Raw genomic sequence first — 14,761 nt, forward strand, 5'->3', positions numbered from 1 at the left:
GGGAGGAGGAAGCAGGCTCCCTGCTGAGCAGAGAGCCCAATGCGGGACCCGATCCCAGGACCCTGGGATCATGACCGGAGCCGAAGGCAGAGGCTTTAACCCACTGAGCCACCCAGGCACCCTTCCAAAGACTCTTTAATTAATGATGCCGTGAAGAGACTGCTTCAAGGGACCCATAGCCTGGTCTACTCTTTGGGCCTTTGTCATCTAATCTGTGATGTGGTTGCTTCTAAGTGTATCACTATCTCTAAGGTTCCTGTCACCACAGTGAGCTTCTCAGGCCAACTCTGATGGCTAGGCTCCCAGATGAGGAAGTGGACCCCTGGTAGCCCAGGTGGCCGATTCCCATCCTGAGCAGAGGGGTGGGGACCTTTGATTTCTCTATCATATGCCAGAGTGCCTCAAAGTAGGAAGAAAATCCAGTCAACCTTACCTTCCAGGCATCCAGAAGGTCTCAATAAATATTTGTTGAATGGATGAAAGAATACTGAGGTTCAGTTTAAGATTATTTTGAAGAAAAGTACCACAGCTTAAAAGGAAAATCAAAGACCTAGTCCAGCTGCCCTCATCTGACAGAAGAGGAAATAGGCCCATTTAAGGCCCTTTCTTGCTGCAAGTATCCTAGGAAATATACGGGGCCAGGTAGGTGTCCTGAACCCAGCCACCTGAGCACAGTTCTTTTTTTCTTCCTCTCTCTCTTTTCAGATTTATTTATTTATTTGGTGGGGGAAGGGGCAGAGGGAGAGAGAAAATGTCTCAACTTCCATGGGAACCTCTCTCTGCACCAGACACGTGCAGGACACGGCCATTTCCTGCACAAAGGACTACAAGGTTTAAGGACAACAGAGTTAAGGTCAAGATTTGCAGGCAGGGCTGACCAGAGTTAGTCTAGCCCTGCTATTGACTCACTATCGTCACTTAGCCTTTCTGGGACTTTCTCTTCTTATGTGTCAAATGGAAATGATGATACCTGCCTTGCTGGGTGCTTGGGAGGATTAAATAGGAACCCTACAAATGCCCTGTATGCTTGGCATACAGTAGGTGCTCAGGTCAGGGCAGCTTCTATGTGTTTCTCTCCCCATGAAGTGCCCGCTGGACCAGACTGCACGTGCATCCCCTCTCCCAGGTCCTCAGGTGAACACTGGCCCCAGCATTGAGTACACCTTCAGTGCAAGACTGTGGTATTTTACTGGGGTCTAACAGGGAGCGCTAAAAGAACGAGGAATGAGGAGGCCCCAGGATGGGAAGCTCGGAGTGGGGGTGCTGTGCTGGGCTGGCAGCCAGCAGGCCTGGCCCTGAGCCCTGGGCAACCACCTTTCTGAATCAGATCCTTCCCTCAGAGCAAGCAAGCAGGCAAGCAGGCTCTGGCGGAAGTCCTGGCCAAGCACAGCGGAATCTTTGTGAGCTCTTGGCTCTCCCCACAGGCGCCCCCCCTCTTCCTTGTCATTGCCTACAAGAGCCTGGGGAGTGGGGCTCCAGGCAGGAAAGCAGCTCCCAGGCCTCCTGGCCCTCATCACCTTCATCAGCCTCTACCCACCTTAGCCTGGCATTCCAGGCCTAAGAATCAGCCCTCTCATCAGTTCTCCCTCCTCCCTGCCTCATCTTCCCCTCTGTGGCTGCCACTCTGTCTAGTACACGTGGTTCGCTGTCTCTTCGATTTTTCTGCAGAGGTGTGAACCAGGCCAGGACTGTGGATAAGTAGGGAGAGGACTTCACTCCAGGAGAGATCAGCATTCTGCTCCCATTGTCTGCTGCTCCTAGGGCAACACTTCAACCCCGCCTTCAACCAGTCCTAAGCACTTGGACTTTGGTTTAGTCTTTACTGGCCATGGCTTAACCCCCAAGAGTAACTTTCCTCCTCTATACAAAGAGACAAAACTCCTACCTTGGGCAGGCCCTGATAGGGCAATTTTCTGTCCACTCAGGAATTTGAGGAGACTCCCTGGGCTCTTGTCCTTGCCTTGCCCCCCAATAGCCCGGTGTCTCATTACCACCCAGAAAGGCTTGGGCTCCAGGAACCTGAACTCTGAAACCGCCACCTCTCTGAGGTCTAGCCTTGTAAGAATCATTGCTCAGAACTCTCCTCTGCCTCCTGGACCCCTGGGTGGTCCTCCTCACTCCTCAGTCCAACTGAGGGACGTATCCCTGTGACATTCTTGCTGACCACTGTCCTACTCTCCCACCATCACCACCATGCAGAGCCTCTGCCTATCTTGTTCACTACTGGATTCCCGGTGTCTGCCCAGGATCTGGAACCAAACAGGGGCTCTGCAAACAAAAACTGCCTGCTTGGGCCAGGTCCTCCCACCTCCTATACTGTCAGCACTTGAACTCACCTTCACTTCACTAAGAACATTTCTGCGTGGAAAAAAACAAACCCATAGGGCACCTGGGTAGTTCAGTTGTTTAAGCACCAGACTCTTGATTTCAGCTCAGGTCATGATCTCAGAGTCTCGAGATCCGGCCCAACCTCAGGCTCTGTGCTCAGCGAGGAGTCTGCCTGAGGAGTTCTCTCCCTCCGCCCTCTCCCCACTGCTCACTCTCTCTCTCTCTCTCTAAAATAAATAGATAAATCTTAAAAAAAAAAAACCATGAAGTCAAACAAATGACAAATGGAGGAAACACTTTTATACAAGACAGAAAAAATACTAACTTCTTTAATATTTTTATAAAGCGATAAGAAAAGTACCTTTGTTCATGTTCTTTATCCAAGTAGGAAGAAATAAAATTTACAAAAAAGAGAAAAATAAACATTTTTATAGCTGTAAAAAAATGCTTGACCGCACTCAAAACAAAAGGAAAATCAACTCAACCATGAGCTATGCCCCTCAGACAGGCCTAGAGCAAATAGTATGTGTTTACGAGACATCTGCTTGCACATGCTTGCAATAATGGGGAAGAATATTCATGACAGCATTGTTTGCAGACTGTGATGACTTTAGCCTGGGGACCATAGGAGTTCACTGCTTAAAAAAAAGAAGAAGAAGAGGAGGACTGAATTTATCAAGCCATAGTTTACCAGCCCCTAGTTCAGATGAACAAGAGACTAGACGTGATCTTGATGCCTCACTACAGGAATACCTAAACACTTAGCTCATGTCCCTGGGATGAAATACGCCTACGGAGGGGAGGTGCTTATCAGTGGCCTCCATGTACATTTTGAAAAGAAAATATACACATCCGTCGTGTGTACCGTAGGATTCTCTGGAAAGATACAGAAGAGCTACCCTGTGGAAGAAGAAAACTAAGAGTCTAAGGGAGCCAAGGCTGGAAAGGAAACTTTTCATGGCATACCCCATTGCTCTGTTTGAAAGGGATTCACACTGTAAGTACATGTTAACATTAAAAAAAAAAAAAAAAATCAGTTCCCGAACCCCCCATATAAAGATGTTCCCTGAAACAAAGGGATTCATGGTGAAGTAACTTTGGTCCACGCAGGGTTAAGCAAAGTTAATGTGTCTTTGCTGCAGGACTGGTGGGGGTGGGGGAGTGGCCTTCAGTATGCTACTGTCCTAGTGAATCCGTGAATCCCTGAGGACACCATATGCAGCACTTCCCGTGCTTATTGCAAGACCACAGAGAACCTCTGTGGGCCAGGATTCTGCGGAAGTGATGCTGAAAATCACCATCTCCAGGAGCAAGCACAGATGTTACGGCACTCACTAGTCTATTCTCTGCCATATGCGTGCACACACGCACACGCGCGCACACACACACACACTCTTCCTCTTTCTCTCTCTCTCTCTGGTATAGCTTTTCTTGAAGTGCTTTCCTCAGGTCACTCCTCTCGTAAGATGCTCCGTGGTCAAATATTCTTGGGAAACACTGTCCGCCTAAGTGGATGACCAATTATTGCTCATTATTGCTTCCCCCAGATTTTACTACTTCTCTGTTTTTGTTCCCACCATTCCTTCCATCTGACTGCTGTTTGTTTTAACCCATTTCTACCTGCCAAAGTTCCAACTCATCCATCAAGGCTTGGGTCTTACGCTTCTCGGATCCTGGCAAAATTCTCAAGCTGCCTAACAGGTGTCTGCAGACCCTTGCTGAAAGAAAGGAGTTACTGAGTGCAGTAGAGGAATGACTGGGGGAGGGATGGAGGGTGGGGATTATATGACTAGGTGTGATTGTGTTTGGGTTAACAATGAGTGATGCAGTAGTGTTTTATGCCTGGGTTGGCAATTCTACTCACTATGGGTGGTGCAGGCTGAACTCCTCCCCCGATAGGTCTGACTGAGGGTCCCAAAGCAGCTTACTGGCCCGATCTTGGGCAGTCCCAGGGATGAGTGAGATGTCCCTCTCTCCTAAACCTCTCCCTCAGGCTCTCATCCCCATCCAAAGCCCCACTGAGAAAAATGCCCACCTCTGGATATGGATCTCCAGGTGTCTTGCCACACTGTGTGCCCTTGGCCTTTAAACTGTCTCCACAGGCACTCCAGGGAAGGTGGGCACTCCCCTGAGTTGTTTTGACCAAAGAACCTTGTGGGGTTTCTGCAGAAACTGAGCTGTCCTCCCTCTGTGTCCAGACTCTACAGCGTATTGGACACCCCAACAATGGCCCTCTCAGGGGCTGTGTGAGGGTGGACCCGCACAGGGATCCAACGTGGGAGGAGGCCAGTTGACTGGCTTATCCCTATAAGCAATTTCCTCTGGAACCTTCAGCAAATTGCCTAACCTCTTTTTGAACTTCACGTCCCCTAACTCTACAGTGGGGGCGCCTACCTCGGTGGCCACTTGAGAGGATTGTTACATAAAGCAGATGAAAGCAGCTGGCAGAGTAGGCACTCAGCGGCTGTTCCCTCTCCCTTCTTCCCCAGTGCGGATTCTGAAACTGCTAGAGAGACCGTTTCTTTGTTTTCAACTGTATGGTGCGAGGACACTGAAAGGAGGATACACTAGGATGGATGGTGTGGCCCAATCTATGTCCATATATGTATGCACATTTCAAAGCAGCCTCACCCCCAGGGAAGGCTTCCCTGAGCCTTTCCCCTTCAAGGGTTGCTTTTATCCTTCTGCTTGTAGCTAGCTGGTATTCTCATCAGTCTCCCTCTGGCCCCACCGACCTCCCACACATGTGGGCCCCCCTCAGATCAGGTACTAAGGATGACAAAGATCTGTGTTCCCAAGCTCCCCAGGCTTGGCACGGAATGGGGTCACCGGATGGGATAGTGGGAAAGGCTAGTTTCTGCCGCTGCCACTGAAGGTCCCTGAAAGCACAATTTTACTTACTACCTAGAAGGTGCCAAGCTCTTGGCCAACGTGAGCAGGCACTGGGAGCCCAGGAAAGGACAGGGATGAGGGGACAAGAGGCGGGAATGGACAGAGCTGGAGAAAGGACAAGCCACTTTGTGATTTGCCTTTGGGCATTCATTCATTAAACTCAATGAGCATGTATTAAAGGCCTCATGTTTTCCAGACCCTTTGCACATTCTGACTTGGGGTACTGCAGCGTGTTAGTGAACAGTAGTGTGGACCTGGCTCTATGCATTCTTGGGTAGGTTACTTAAGGTCTCTGAGTCTCGGTGCTATCATCAGTGATACGGACATTATACTCAATGTTTCACAAGGTTGTTTTGAGAATCACATGAGTTTATTTATGTAAATTGCTTGACACAGTTCTGCTAACAAATGGTTTGCTGATATAATTGTTAAAGATAATAATCCTCACTCAGTCCTATGTGGTTGGAGTTAAGAGTTCTGGCAGACCTTGCAGCAAGGCAGTTCCTTCGTCTACGTGCCAGAGAAGACACAGGCAGAGCAGGAACAGATCCCTGGCCAAAGGTTTGCGGGACTCTCTTCCCATCTGAGCTGTTGTTTTTCCCTGAGTTCAGAGCCTGCAGCGCAGGCGTGCGTGCTGCTCCGCCAAGCACCCCTCCGGGGAAAGTGGTATGTGGGGCCGGGCACAGCTTGCACATAACTGTGCAATAAAGGCAACTTCCTGCACTCACAGCTGAGGATGTACTTAAGGTGCAGTCCATTGCTGGGCCTGCAACGTGCCGCTCGGAGCACCTCCTCTCTCTGCTGTTCCTTCTGAGTTACAGCCTGGCCTGAGAGTTTGCTGCTTCACCTCAGGACATTGTCTTACTGGGGTTTGGGGCAATAATAATGACACAAATGTATTTGTGAAATTTTCCACTTTTCCCAGTGTGCTATCATAGTCGTGATTTCATTTGATCTCCATAATTTTTTAACATGTGGAGAAACTGAGGCACACGGCATTAACATGCTTATCTGAGGTCCTAGAAGTCATCATCAGGTATATTCACAGTCTAGTGCTTATTTGATTCCTTAACATCTGACACTCACTGGGTGACGCCTAGAAGCCGGTCTCTACCCACATTCAGTCCTAGTAGTCCTCCCAACCACCCCATGCGGCAGAAACTGCTGTTATTCTCCCCCAGATGACGGAGAGCAAGTAACTGGCAGAGCTGGTAGGTGGCAGAGCCAGGGATCACATTCAGATAGTTGGGCTCCCCAGTCAACACTCTGAATCTCTATGTCAGGGTTTCTTGACCTCATGCTATGGACATTCGGTGCCAGAAAGCCCTTTGTTCTTGGGGAGGGTGTCCTATGCACTGATGTTCAGTCATTTCCCCAGCCTCTGCACACTAGATGCCAGTAGCTTGCCCCCCACGGTGGTGACAACCAAAAATCCTCCAAACACTGCCAAATGTCACTTGAGGGTTAAAATCACCCCCAGTTGAGAATCGCCGCTCTGTGTTATACTGTTTTTTTTTTTTTTTAACTATGGCAATCCCTAATTTTAGACATAATATGTTTTATAGTCCTCTTTCCAAAATGAGTCAACATTCTGATTCAAATAATCTTAACTGCTCACCTCCTATGCCTGGGCAATTTATAGACCATTTAAAAAATGAATTGATGCTTAGGGAAATCAAGCAACTTGCCCAGAAGGATAAAGCTAGCATGTGGTAGAACAGGAACATGAATATCGGTCTCAAGGTCCACATGACGAAATTTTTTTGGTAGTATTTATTTTGAAGTGACACATTCAGTATTTTCTCATTTCTAAGATAGCTTTCTCCCCATAACTTAATGGTTTTGAAACTGAGATGCAACTTAAAACCAGTGTGTGTTTATAGTGGAGATATTTTTTTATTCCCTTAAAAGCTGCAATTTAATTAAAAGCGTGTCTCATAACTAATAGCCTCTTAGAATTGAGAGTTGAGGGCCAGAGCTGCGAATGTGGGAGAGACGCTAATGGAAAGGGAAGAGACAGAGCAGTAGCCCTCCCTGTCTGGGAAGACACCTGGTCTCCTGGCCCGGTTGTCCAAACTCTGCACCCCTCCCTACACCCCGTCCAGCTTTTAGGACCTACCTCATACCATACTCCTCCAAGTCTTTCCAGGTCCTTTGGCGTGAAGTCCATGAGCCTTTCCTAATTTCATCACGGAGCTTTTTTCTATCAGAGCATTTCAGTGACATGATAGCAAATATAGCTGACTAAACATTTTCTCCTTAATCATGGCAGTATTAGTATCCTTGCTTTACAGATGGGAAGACTGAGGCCGAGAGGGGCAGCAACTTGCCTAATCTCTCTTTTAAGGGTACAGATGAGAAGTGAGCCTCTAGGTTCTTCATGTCCTCAGTACTTCCTTCTTGTTCTGGGATAGCTTCCCATAACCAGAAGCAGGTTGGCCAAGCCTTCTCTTGGACAAAGTGGCATTCCAAGCCGTGTTGAGGTTTGCCCGTGGCTGCACAATCAACAGAGTGACATCTGAAGTCAGGAAGGAGAAATTGTTCACCCAATGCCACATAGCGCCCAAATAGCAACACTGACTGGTTGTCCTCACACCAAACCTCCGCTTCTTACTGGTCTGTCCAACCTGCCCCCTCCCTCATTTGGATGCTTTCAGGTCCCAGCCAGGCCTGCCTCCACTCTCACCAGCAGTGAAGGGACGGCAGTCTCATCCAGACCTCCCGATGAACACCTACATCCCTGCTGTCATTGATGTCACAGGGGTTGTGGTCTGGTCCTTCCAGCATAGCCCACCAATGTCAAACTCTTCTAGAGATGACCTCAAATACCTCATTTAGCAGAGCGATCTGCATGGGACCCTTCCCCAAACACCTGACTCTGAGTCAGAGAGCCACAGATCTAGAGGAGACATGAAGTTGAGTTCCAGCAGCGCTGCATTTTGGCAAGTCAGTTCGGGATGACACCACCATTCTCACAAGCTGTCACGAAGACTGAAATGACATAATGTCTGTGAAGACCCTTGGTACACTCTCAAGTGCTGTGGTAGAATTGAGGTTAGCTACATCGTGTTTTGCAAAGACACGGGCTCTGGCTTTGGACAGACATGGACCATGTGACTGCAGGCAAATAATTTCCTTGAAATTCAGTTCTCTCATGGGGATAATGTATCCATCTCATAAAAGTGTGGGTCTTAAATGAGATTTTATATATAAGGGATCTCATACAGTGCCTGGCATACAGGAGTCACTCAGTAGGTATTAAATTCCTTCCTACGTATCATTATATGAAGCATAGCAGAAACCATTACCTTAGTTCTACTATTTAAACAAGCTGATCAATTTCATACTATGGGGTAGAGACAAGAGTGCTTAAATGCGCAATGAGATTGCTATGATTTTAAAGCACCAGAAGCCATCTTTGTGTTTAGTCATCTATCACCCAGGGAGACTGCAAAGCTGGACAAGGAACTGCAGCCCAGAAGAAAATGCCACTACATAATGGAGGTAATTTAAAAGTGCACATCTCTCCCTCCGTACTGTTCCAGGTCTGCTCCCCTTCTCTATAAAAAGGCTGGAGCCGAGACGCAAACAGGTTCTAAAGAGGGCTATGAAAATTATATGGGTTGTGGTTTGAGAAGGGAAGGAAGAGAAGAAAAAACACGGCAGAAATTACTTGACTTGGAAAGGAAGGGGTAAGACGGGTGATAAATAAGAGGGTATTATATGGCAGGGGAGGGTGGTGAATCACATGCCAAGGTCATTATTGTGGCAGGGCCTGGGGCGACCAAAGGGATCATGTCTCAAGACTTGGAAAGCTTTGGAAGACTATACAAATCACAGACGTTATTAATTATGATTAACAGTGACCAAGGTGGAGTTTGCTTTTTTAGTTCAACTGTGTTCTCAAAATTTTCTAGACATGCCCAGAAACTGCAGGCTGGAGTCTGCCATACACATCTATGAGCCTATGAAGGACTCTGTTCCTGTGGCAGTCCACACAGGCAAGAAGTCTAGGCTTAGCATCTCTTGGAGTGTGCCCTGACCAGGGGGTGATTGTTAATTCCTAAGCAGGAATTTCAACAGTTTTCAGAGATTGGACAGCTCCAAATGCCTTTCCATCCTCATCTCCAGTTGTGTTCCCTTCCCCTCAACCCTGAAGCCACTCTGAATTTCCCAGTGGTCCTAAAACACATCGTTTGGACATTCCTTCAATAAACACAAAGTTCCTATTACATGCCAGGCACTGTTTCAGGCAGTGGGGTACAACTGCAGTGAACACGAGGTCTTATCCCTTAGAGAACTTACATACGAGTATGCAAAGACCAATAATTTCTAGTAAAGGTAGGCTAGTTTTAAAAGGGGAGGCAGAGAAAGCTTTTCTGTAGAGATATTTAAGCAAAGACCTAAATGCTGCAGAAGTGAATTAGCAGCTAACTGGGCTGATGGCTTTCAAGGCATAGCGAGTATAAAGGTCTTTCTCTGAATGAGCTTGGTGAGTGGGAGAAACCAGAAGGAAACCAGAAAAGCTGGGCAGGGTGAACAGGAATCAGACTAGGATATGCCAGAGGATGGCATGGACCAGATCATGGAGGTCCATAGTTCATGTATGGTCAGAGCTTAGACTCTGGTCCCAGACCACTGAAACGGTCTGAGAAGAGGATGTCCGTGATCACTCTGGCTATTAGTTGGAAAATAAACTTGGAGGGAAAGATAAAGAGACATGGCAGTGGTGTTAAATTGCAGTGGTAACAGTAAAGGTGGTTAAGGAGGAACTGGGGGCAAGAGGTGTGGGTGCACTAGTGACAGACATGACCTGGGTCTTAAGAATTCCCAGCTTAACCACTTGCCACAGTGTCAACGTCTTATCTCTAGCAAAAACACCTGGCGTAATGTCTGGCAGGATGTGTGTTAAATGGAACTGGAAAAGTAGTAACAAATCTTCCGGAAGAAAAACGTCTTCACATAACTGATCTTGAAATTCCAATTTTCTATTTCAGAATGCTATTTAATCTCTTCCAAGATAGGAAAAATATACATATTACAGAAAACATGGAAAATAGAAATGTCAAAGAAGAATTTATAAATCTTCATACTCCCATCACCTGGAGCTAATCATTAGTATTGGTACTAATGTACTGGTGTCCTTTCCTCCAAGTCTTTTCATACACATTTTTTAAAAGATGGCTATTTCTACTCTGAGGAGCAAACTGGTTGACCCAAATCAGTTGGTCGGGGTTTGACTCCCACTCCACCACTGAATGGCCCTGCACAAGTCACTTTTGGATCCGTGAAATGAGGATAACAAGAGCCACAGCACCAGGTTATGGCAAACCTAAAACAACTGATGCATACGAAGTCCCTAAGAGGACACAGGACATAGTAAGTGCTCAACATACAGCAGCGGCCGTTACTAAAAGGAAGTCCAAATCCCATAAGATACAATTATAAGGAAAGCTTTCAACAAAAGCCTTCAACAAAAAGGCTTTGCAAATCCATAATCTAACCACATGTCCTCTTCTGAAGAAAAATAATCACACCAAGAATAGGAATTTGCCAATAAAGATGTAAGCAATATTTTAAAAACCAAACATTTTTAAACATTTTTAAAACCAAAATTTTACAGTAACACAAAACAGAAATGTGCCAGAAACTAACCCCAGGCCCTGGCCCGCTTAATAAATCTCTCTCCTGTAAAGCTGACATACTTATGGGATTACAGTCTACGTGAGTAACAGTTTAAAGGGTGGACACTACTCACCTGCCAAGAAAGAATTCTTTCAGGCTTTCCATCTTCAGTTACGTCCGTGTGGTACAACAGAACACCACACTACTGGGACCCTTCCGTTCTCCCTTCGGCCTCTGCCACCACCGAGTGGCGTCACCCTGAGCAAGGTGTCCTGTCCAGTCCTCTGTAAAACGAGAGGTTGCCTACATAGTTTCCAAAACTCCTTCCGGATCGAAAACTCTACCATGTAGGTTTTACAGTTTAATATGTGTAAAAGTGGTTGGAAAAAGAAATATCCTCTTCGTCAGGAGGGGGGAAATGAGTAACATTATGGTTGACCCTTGCACAACACAGGTTTGAATTGCATGATTCCACCTACATGTGAATTTTTTTCAATAAATATTTTGGAGAATTTTTTGGAGATTTGAGACAATTTGAAAAAATTCATAGCTGAACTGCATAACCTGGAAATACCATAAAAATTAAGACAAACTTAGGTACTATTGTAAGAATAAAGTGTATAATAACATACAAAATATGTGTGAATCGACTTTTTATGCTATCATTAAGCCTCTGGTCAGCAGGAGGCTACTGGTTAAGTTTTGAAGAGTCAAAAGTTATTCACGATTTTCAATTGTGCAGGAGAGTTAGTGCTCCTAAACCCTGCATTGTTCATGGGCCAACTGCATATAGGTACATTTCTAATACTAAGATAACAAATCACATTTTCATTGAGAAGCAAGAGACTAGCTTAAAAACATTTAGGATCATAAAGTCGCACAGACACACAATTTTCAAAGGTGGATATACTCTTAGCAAATGTCAATTTCTCAGTGGCTTCAAACCTATTCCAACTGGACTTATTGGCAATTGTTGGTGAATCTAGCTTAGTTTTATATACCATTATCAATTAAACGAAGCAATACGTGGGAAAAGAAATATTGTTTTTATAGGTTTCTGCAAAGGCTGTTTGTTGCCAACTCCCTACTCTCAGCTGCAAACAGGGAGACATGTAGAAACCACACGATTCTCACAGGGACTTACATCTACTGAAGAGCCAGGCAAGCTTGGGAGCACATGTAAGGGCTGCTTGACTCGGATTTCAAGGGCGGAAAGCCTCCAGGAAAGTGACGACCAAGCTGAGGTCTGGAGGACAAACAGTGAGGGTGGAAGGGTTATGATTGGAGACAAGTATACCTGGGGCGTCACCTCAGGTCTGCTCCACTCACACCACAGGTTCTCATCTCCGGAGGGTGACCCTAAGTCCTGGTTTGCTCTGGATAGTCCCGGTTTATGTTACTCTGGCATAACTAGTAAAAGTGCTTCCTTACACTCTCAAAAGTGCCCTGGTCGGGAGGATCTTATACCAATACTCTACCTTTAGCCCAGTTCCTGGAAGATCCTGACTTGCAGATCTGGCTTTCCCATGTGACTCAGCTCACTGAAGTATGGGCTCAGTTTTATTTACCCTGGCACCCATGGCATGGGCTCCGCCTCACTCACATCTTTATATCCATGACACTTAGCCTCATGCCTGGAACTAAAGAGACTGACCACTACAGGCATTCAAGACAGTATTTGAAATTAGCACGAAAAGCCTCAAATACAAGGGACAACAAATTAGATTTGTAAATCTTTACATCATGCTAAAATGCTGGTTCTAACTTTCACCAGCTGCATGACCTTCTAATTCTTAGGTTTTCGCCTGAAAAAAAGGTGGAGATACTATCTTTTTCACAGGGTGGTAAGCTGAAACCAGACAATCCAGGTAAAAAGCTTCAGCACAGCCCCTTGCAGGTAGTGAGCACTCTTAACAGCAGCCACCACAATGATAACCACTCCTCCTGCTACCACAGCCGTTTTTGCTGTAGGAAAATCAAACCAACACCTAACAAAAACATCCAGTGGGGACTCAGTAAGTGTGCACTAAATGAATGCTTTGGTCTCATGCTAGGTGCTGGCTGCAGATTCTTGGACTACAAGATGCATTAATCAAAATTACAGTTTCTAAGTCACAAGGTTTGACTCCCTTGTGACTCCTTGACTCCCTAACACAGTCCAGTTTTAAGAACAATTATAAAAAGCCCACCATATACCCATATGCAGCACAGAACACAGTCACACTATCTGGCTGTATCTTAGATATGTTAGCAGCATTTAAACCTTACCCTTGTTGGAACTATGCCCTCTTTTAAAAGTTACTCTTCTATAAGCATGCCAACTTAGATATCTGGGTCCATCTCGACTGTTTTTGAACTGTCAGTCTCAAGTTTTAAGTGATTAATGCATATATAGAAAATTAGGAAGGCTTCAGATTGAGTCAATAGTAGTTTTCTTGATCCTCCAATTACAATATCCTCTTTGCAACATATCCTCGTTGAACATTTGGAATGAATTAAGACTTTAAACTTCCAGATGTTTAAACTACTACTGTAAATCCAAACTCATTAAAAAGGGCAGATTTACTACCTCTACTTAGTTTTGAAGTCTGTTGTTCACCCTGTCCAAATAATTTATGAAATCAAATACACTGGCAGGTAGTGTACTCTATTTATACAGTATTCATGGTGAGAAATAAAGGGCATTTTAAAAAGTCTGGAAATTAACTGCCATTTTAACCAACCTATAGATCACACTTATTGTTGTTTCTAAGCTAGTAATTGTTTCCTGAAACTGATCTAGTAGAGATTTTTATGCTAATCTGTACTAAAAATTTCTTTGCTTTTTCTGGCCACAAAAAGCTGGCTACAGAGGAGCATTTGATTACAGCAAGAAGACAGCTGCACCCACTTTCATGAAATAAATGGACCTGGACCTACAGTCCTTTGTGGTAGTGTCTTGGCAGCCAAACAAAGGTGGCAGCATTTCTACACCCAGTCTGTGAAGTCTCAGAAGTTTCAGGCTTTTTTTCCCCCCCAAAGAATCTACATCGACTATAATGAGCACATTCTAGAGATGCCGTGCTGAAAGCTGGCAATGGATAAAGCAGGAACATAAAAGGAACCTATTCCTAAAGCAAATATTTCTTTTATAAACCATAAGAATGAAGTGGCTTTCATAATCAATTTTAAGATTGAAGGATTGAAGTACATGGCTCTGGCACTTACTAGCTATATAATTTGGGGCAATTCGTTTACCTCTCTGAGCTCGATTTCTCAACTGAAAAATGGGGATAATAGTTACTTGAGTTTTTCAGAGCACTGGAATGATATAAAGTGCTCTGTAAGCTGTAAAGTATCATATAAATATGAATAAACACTGCAAGTACAACTTTCCTGTTTTATGAATCCCTCACTTCAAATAGCACTTTGAAAGTAGCTGTCCCTAAAATGAAATAAAAACCAGATCCAATTAAGTTATTGCAGAGGAACTCGCCTCAAGTGGGGTCTCTTCACCTCAATCAATTGCTGTTTACCTCAGGGTTTTTGTTAGGAATTAAATAAAATTACACAAAATTACTTATAAGCATTTGTTCACATTTATTCTTCAGGTAACAAATTCTATGTTATGTTTCAACTGTGAAACTTTTTTTTCCCCCCAAAAATGAGAGTGGATAGGTCAAAAGCAAAAATTTCTCCAATTAGTTTTTCTAAGTCTTAAATCTATTTTCTAGTATATTTCACAAACTGTTTAGATTTAATATAGAATTTTTAAAAAACTGAACAGGCTTTTATAGATACCCTCTCTCTTTTTAATTTTAGTAAATTTGACTCACTTAACTCTGAGTGTGTGTATGTATAGTTACAAATTAGTAAAATTATAGTCCAAGGGCCAACTCAGGACTGTAAGCTCTAGTAAGAAAAGTTCATCTGCTAT

This window comes from Meles meles, chromosome 8, assembly GCF_922984935.1.
Source record: "Meles meles chromosome 8, mMelMel3.1 paternal haplotype, whole genome shotgun sequence".
Taxonomy (NCBI): Eukaryota; Metazoa; Chordata; class Mammalia; order Carnivora; family Mustelidae; genus Meles; species Meles meles.